At 34.7% G+C, this 6219-nt stretch overlaps 1 long non-coding RNA gene across 1 annotated transcript; it reads right to left on the reverse strand.

The window, feature by feature from the left end:
* Positions 1 to 430: 430 nt before the first annotated feature.
* Positions 431 to 6214, reverse strand: LOC141379293 (uncharacterized). Its single transcript, XR_012395823.1, has 3 exons — positions 6105 to 6214; positions 4981 to 5115; positions 431 to 2054 (listed from the first exon to the last, which is right to left on the reverse strand). It is a non-coding gene; the product is annotated as an uncharacterized lncRNA (long non-coding RNA).
* Positions 6215 to 6219: the final 5 nt, after the last annotated feature.

The raw sequence follows: 6219 nt of genomic DNA on the forward strand, positions 1-6219 counted from the left end.
CTATCTTTATACAATAATTGACTAATTACCCTAACCTGCCTAGTTAACTCAATTAACCTAGTTAAGCCTTTACACGTCACTTTAAGCTGTATAGAAGTGTCTTGAAAAATATCTAGTCGAATATTATTTACTGTCATCATAACAAAGATAAAATAAATCCGTTATTAGAGATGGGTTATGAGTTATGAGTAAAACTATTATGTTTAGAAATGTGTTGAAAAAATATTTTCTCCATTAAACAGAAATTGGGGGAAAAAACAGGGGGCTAATAATTTAGGGGGTTAATATTTCTGACTTTACCTATAATTTTTGCAGTTTTGTTTTCAAGGGGTGTGTAAGCAATTAATTGTTTAACTTACAGCTTCACTGTGTTAATATTTACAGAATTTGTGTAAAATTCACAAGCAAAAAAAAAAAAAAACTAATTATACTGATGCCAAAATACATCACAATTTTAATTCGGCAGTGAATCACACAGCATAACCCCAAATTAAAGGCAATTTCGAATACAAATGATGAATGACAGAAAAGTAATCGAGAGAGGCAGAAAGGAATGACAAGATAAAAGTCCCCAGAGATGTGATTTCATCAAAGCCTCTGATTCAATTGTGCTGATTCACAGGTTCACGGAGGACAGTCATGCCCAGGCAGATTTGAGTCAGAAGTCTGTGCAATACCCCAATGAGTGTTACTCTTCATTTCTTCTCAAGTCACACTGGGAAAGATTTTTCTGATGAGTCTTTGTTTTTCTGGAGCATGCATGTTTTTGGATTCAAAGAGCGCTACATAAATATGTGGCCATGATAACACGTCTGCCTTAGCTTTGTTTCCGGGCAGGTTTTCAGAAGACGAGACAACGCCCTGGGACGTTTTTCTTCTTATTCACAGAAAAAGAGCCCATTACGTAATAGTGCTCATCTGAGCAGAAAGGGTGAGCCGACAGCCTGACTGATCCAGTTCTTGAGCTGCATGACAGCAGACGGGAGGAGGAGGAGGTGGAGGAGAGATGGAGAGGGTGTGAGCCATGCAATATGCATTTCACTAAACGGCTTTATCTTGCTCACTATGAAGTTCGCTACATATGGTATGATGAGTATTTTGTGGTGCACAGTGCTGAGTCGAATGCAGTCTTTTGTAGTGATCACAAAAAAAATAAAATAAAAAAATGAAAATGATGTAGTCAGTGGCAATTTAGATTCATCACTGTAAAAAATGCTGAGTTTCACACAATGGATTTGTGTCAGGGCAACATGAAGCAAGTTTGTACAAATTTAAGTAGATTAAACATTAAAAATGTAAGTTGTCTCAATCAAATCTCAAGAATTGTGTTGTTTCAGCACATTTTAAATGAGTAGTTTGAACAAGCAAAAAACAGTTTTTCGAGTGTTGTTTATGTAACGTATTTTGATTACTTTAGAATACTTTTGACATAAAGTGTTTATAAAATACATTTGAATAGAATTATTCTTATCGAAACCCATCAAGACAAAAATACATCTGATCTTTTGTTGTCAACATCATGAAATTTATGTTACATTACATTCATTAATTAATGATTAGCTAATCTCGAGAGCTGACTATGTACATATGCTTACAAAAGTTAAAAATGTTATTATTTTAAAAAAGAAACTTGTTTAAAAACAGGTAAAAATTGCTTTAAGTCCCAAATTCAAAAGCTTGGATCACAAATTTATGTGACATTTACAGGTATGACCATTCTGTAAATGTGGACATTCTGGCCTAACCATCAGACACACAGTCGCTTTTAGAAAGGAAATATTAAAAATTAACTTTTTTATGGTTTTACAATTTTATGATTACAAGTTTTTGGCTGGGCGTCATGGTGGCACAGTGGGTAGCACCATCGCCTCTCAACAAAAAGGTTGCTGGTTCGAGCCTCAGCTAGGTCAGTTGGCATTTCTGTGTGGAGTTTGCATGTTGCAGTTTCCTTTTGGGTTGCAGTTGGAAGGGCATCCGCTGCATAAAACAACATATGCTGGATAAGTTGGTGGTTCATTCCGCTGTGGCGACCCCAGATTAATAAAGGGACTAAGCTGAAAAGAAAATGAATGAATGAATAAACTTAAATGCTCACAAAAGTTAAAAAGTTATTAATTTTTAAAACAAAAAAGCTTTTGTTTCCAAATTCAAAAGTATGGATCACAAATTAATTTATGAGATATTTACAGATATGACCATTCTATAAATGTGAATAATCTGATCATGTGGCACACGTTCGTTTTTTGAAAGGAAATATTAAAAAAGAGGGAGAGAGTAATTTATTTATTCATTCATTCATTTTCTTGTCGGCTTAGTCCCTTTATTAATCCGGGTTCGCCACAGCGGAATGAACCGCCAACTAAACCTGCAAGTTAAACCCTTCCAGCCGCAACCCACCTCTGGAAAACATCCACACACACATTCACACACACTCATACACTACGGACAATTTAGCCTACCCAATTCACCTGTACCGTATGTCTTTGGACTGTTGGGGAAACCGGAACACCCGGAGGAAACTCACGCGAAGGCAGGGAGAACATGAAACTCCACACAGAAACGCCAACTGAGCCGAGGTTCGAACCAGCGACCCAGTGACCTTCTTGCTGTGAGGCGACACTGCGCCACTGCCTCGCCGAGAGTAATTTAATATTCCAGAAATACGCAGTTTTGTGCTCATGAAAACCTTTTTTGGTTTTATTGAAGGTCATAATATTTTACGATTACAAGTATTTGGCAGTTGTGAGTGCAGAGAAAGGATGATGAAAGAAACTAACAACCTCCTTAAAATAATGATTTTAAGATGATTTACAGGGATAGTTCACCCAGAAATGTAAATAATGTGATCATTTACACACCCTTTCCTCGTTTCAAACCAAATGAATACACATTAGATATTAATTAGATTGTTCTAAGTAGATTAGAAAAAATATATATTTTGGAAGGCAGGAAACCTGTAACCAATCACTTCTAAAGTTTTTCCTACTATGGAAGTCAATGGTTATACTGTAAAAAAGTTTTTTTCACCTTATATCCACTGTAAATTACTGGCTAATAATTGTATTACTTTCACAGAAAAACACTACGTAAATTCACATCAAATTACTGTGAGCTAGTTCACCGTAATTTACTGTGATTTTGTAGAATTAACAATATTTTACTGTGAAGCAGGCTTTCCTCGGCTTGTCATTCTGACATTTACCCTGACTTTGAAATTATTTTGGACATTTAACAGTGTTTGGTTTTATGAATCAATTACTTTTGTCCCAGTTTATTATGTTTTTGACTAAGCACAAAGTTATGTTCATTAAAAAGTATTTCATATTTCCATGTTAACCTTATAAAATAAAATTAAGTTGCAGTGCACGCAAAAAAAATATATATATACTATGGCATTCATGTTGTTTCAAAACAGGATGAGTTATTTTTGAAGATGTAACCAAATTGTTTTTGGGGCTGTAATAACATTCTGTTATTTCTAAATATCAAAAACATGTCAATAGCATAGAAGTTAATTTGTATTAATGTCTATGTTGAATGAAATAAAAAGAGTTTGAATTTCTATAACTAACATGCAAAAGATATATCATATATATATATCTTAATGTGTTGTATTTATATCATAAATACAACACATTACTGTGAATATGTACAGTTAAATCCTATAAAGTGATACTAATGTCAGTGTTTCTTCTTGGATTTTTCCAGCTGTGGCGGCAGGCTTTTTTTGTGCGCTCTCAAATAAACACTGCTGAACAGCGATTTAGTGAGTTTATTTAACAAGTATGTCTCCAACATTTATTAGATTTGCTAGGAATATTTATGAATGTCTCCAATAGACCTACAGAGCGGTATTAATGCATCCTGAAGTAAAGTGAAACGGCTATACTTCGTGTTTGCTGGCCTCACACATCCGTCAGTCAGTCAGTCAGCACGTAACCTTAAAGGGTTAAAGAAATGACGCACAGCTCTACTACGGTTACAGAAAAGTTTGCTCTGTGATAATTTACTTACCTTTTAATACGTTTTGGTGTGATTATCACCCGCTATTTAAAAAAACAGTACTGAATGTTTTGAATGAAAAGCTGTAATGTAGCCGTGGCAGGATTAATTTTGACGTGGCGCACCGTCATGGAAGAATAAATGTAGTGTAAACCATGAATGTAATTTACTGTGAAAAATTACAGTAACATGTTGTGAAAATCTGGAATTTTTTTACAGTGTACTATTAATGAATAGTGAGTATTTTTTTCTTTTTTGGGTGAACTATCTCTTTGATGCATGGAATTAGGTACTAAGCAGTTACTCAATTCAGTGTGAAATATTAAAAACTTCATATATATATAAATCCCACACATTATACTTCTCCTTATTTTATAATTAACATTTTCTTTTACTCTCTTAATTTTATTATATCCAATTAAAAAGTGTTATTAGTAAAAAATTTTCTATACCTTGGACCCAGAAAAGCATATAACCACGATCAAGTACACTTCTCTGTTATCTGAATGACGTTCCCTGTTCTCTTTCCGCTCCCTATGAATGTTTCACAGCCCTGAGGCCAGAGAGTGAGCAGCAGTTCAGAAACTGCACATAAATGCCCAGCGCTCATCATATGCCGACACTCACACATTCTCCACAGCTCTCTGCCTCCATCTGAGTGTTAGATAAGCCAAGTAGACTCTGGAAGTAATACTGCTCTTTATCACGGTAATATCCCCATATCATTTAAGCCTGATAGAAGAATATAAAGTGGAGTAAGTGGAGGTATCAAGTAGAAGACAGCCCTGTAAAGTGGGGTAAGATTTAAGCAGAGGGCAACGCAGGCCTGTTAGCTGTCTCTATCACCTTATGTGGTGGAGGATCCAGTGAAAGTTGATCAGTAAAAATGTAAAGTATTTATACATTGCACAACAGAGCTGAGGAATGCCATGTCACGAATCAGAAAGGCCTCATTCAGAGATAAAAACACAATACTACCTTGGGTCCTTGGGGCATAACAAAAGGATGGGATTACAGGGCAAGAGATCATTCCCGGTAACTGATCTGCAGTTTTTCCTGTTTCAGAGCAAGCCATGTGACCTATTGTGGAGTCAGACCGGAGCCGAGTGTGACCTGGAGCAAAAGGTGCACTATTTTCAGTCCAATCCTCAGTTTATTATTCCTTCAACTTAAAACTCATGTTTGATTATTTTCTTTGCTTAGATGTATTTAATGTTAGAAACAGAAAAAGACTGTATTATTTCACAGCATTATTACTGTTGGCATGAATATAAATATTTATATCCATATATATATATATATATATATATATATATATATATATATATATATATATATATATATATATATATATATATATATATATATATTTACATATATCTTTGAATACTATCTACTTTGCAGCTATTCTGTGTTCAATGATTTAGTCATTGCATGTATTACAGTATGTGCACCGTAATGTTTGCCTTTGATGTTCTCTGTATATTAGTACATCATTGCAGAGAACATTTATAATGCATGATTATATTGATTAAATAATGGGACAGTTGGTCTCTCTATGAGCCATTTAAAGTTTTGCACAGAGAGAAAGAGAGAGCAAGAGCAAATTCAACTTTAATTCAATCTTTGTTACATATTTACACAAAACACTAGCCTGTAATTATAAATATATATAAAATAATGTTGTAAATAATGTTCAGTTTGGGCGATTTATGACAAGGGAACACAGTGACTCAGTGATAAGCACTTCAGCTAAAGACATCTTCTATCATTTTTTACTGACTAAAAAGTTTCCTACATCCTAAATGGCCTAAAGAGAGAATTAACTAATATATGAGAGCAAGAGCATGTTAATAAAAGAGGATTGCAGTTAAAGGAACTTGATTTCCATATATGCATGTAACGTTAGTGTGTTTATGGCAATTTCGTATGTTCATATTTAACACTGAGGGCAACATTTAAATGTGTCATAACAGGTAAAACACACTAACATTAGCTCCCTGCACAAACATGGGAAGGTGGGACGTTTGCATATCTCTAATCAGTAAGATTAAAAGTGGATATAAACTATTTATAATGTTGTACCAACATGTTGTACCTACATCAAATATTTGGACATCATTAATTTTCCAGGTCCAACCACGCCCGCTGAGTAGTGCACCGAAATCTGGGGGCCGAAACCATCCTGATGAGCCGTCCTCTCACTTGCTCTAATTG

The sequence above is a fragment of the Danio rerio genome, chromosome 20 (assembly GCF_049306965.1).
Source record: "Danio rerio strain Tuebingen ecotype United States chromosome 20, GRCz12tu, whole genome shotgun sequence".
Classification (NCBI taxonomy): domain Eukaryota; kingdom Metazoa; phylum Chordata; class Actinopteri; order Cypriniformes; family Danionidae; genus Danio; species Danio rerio.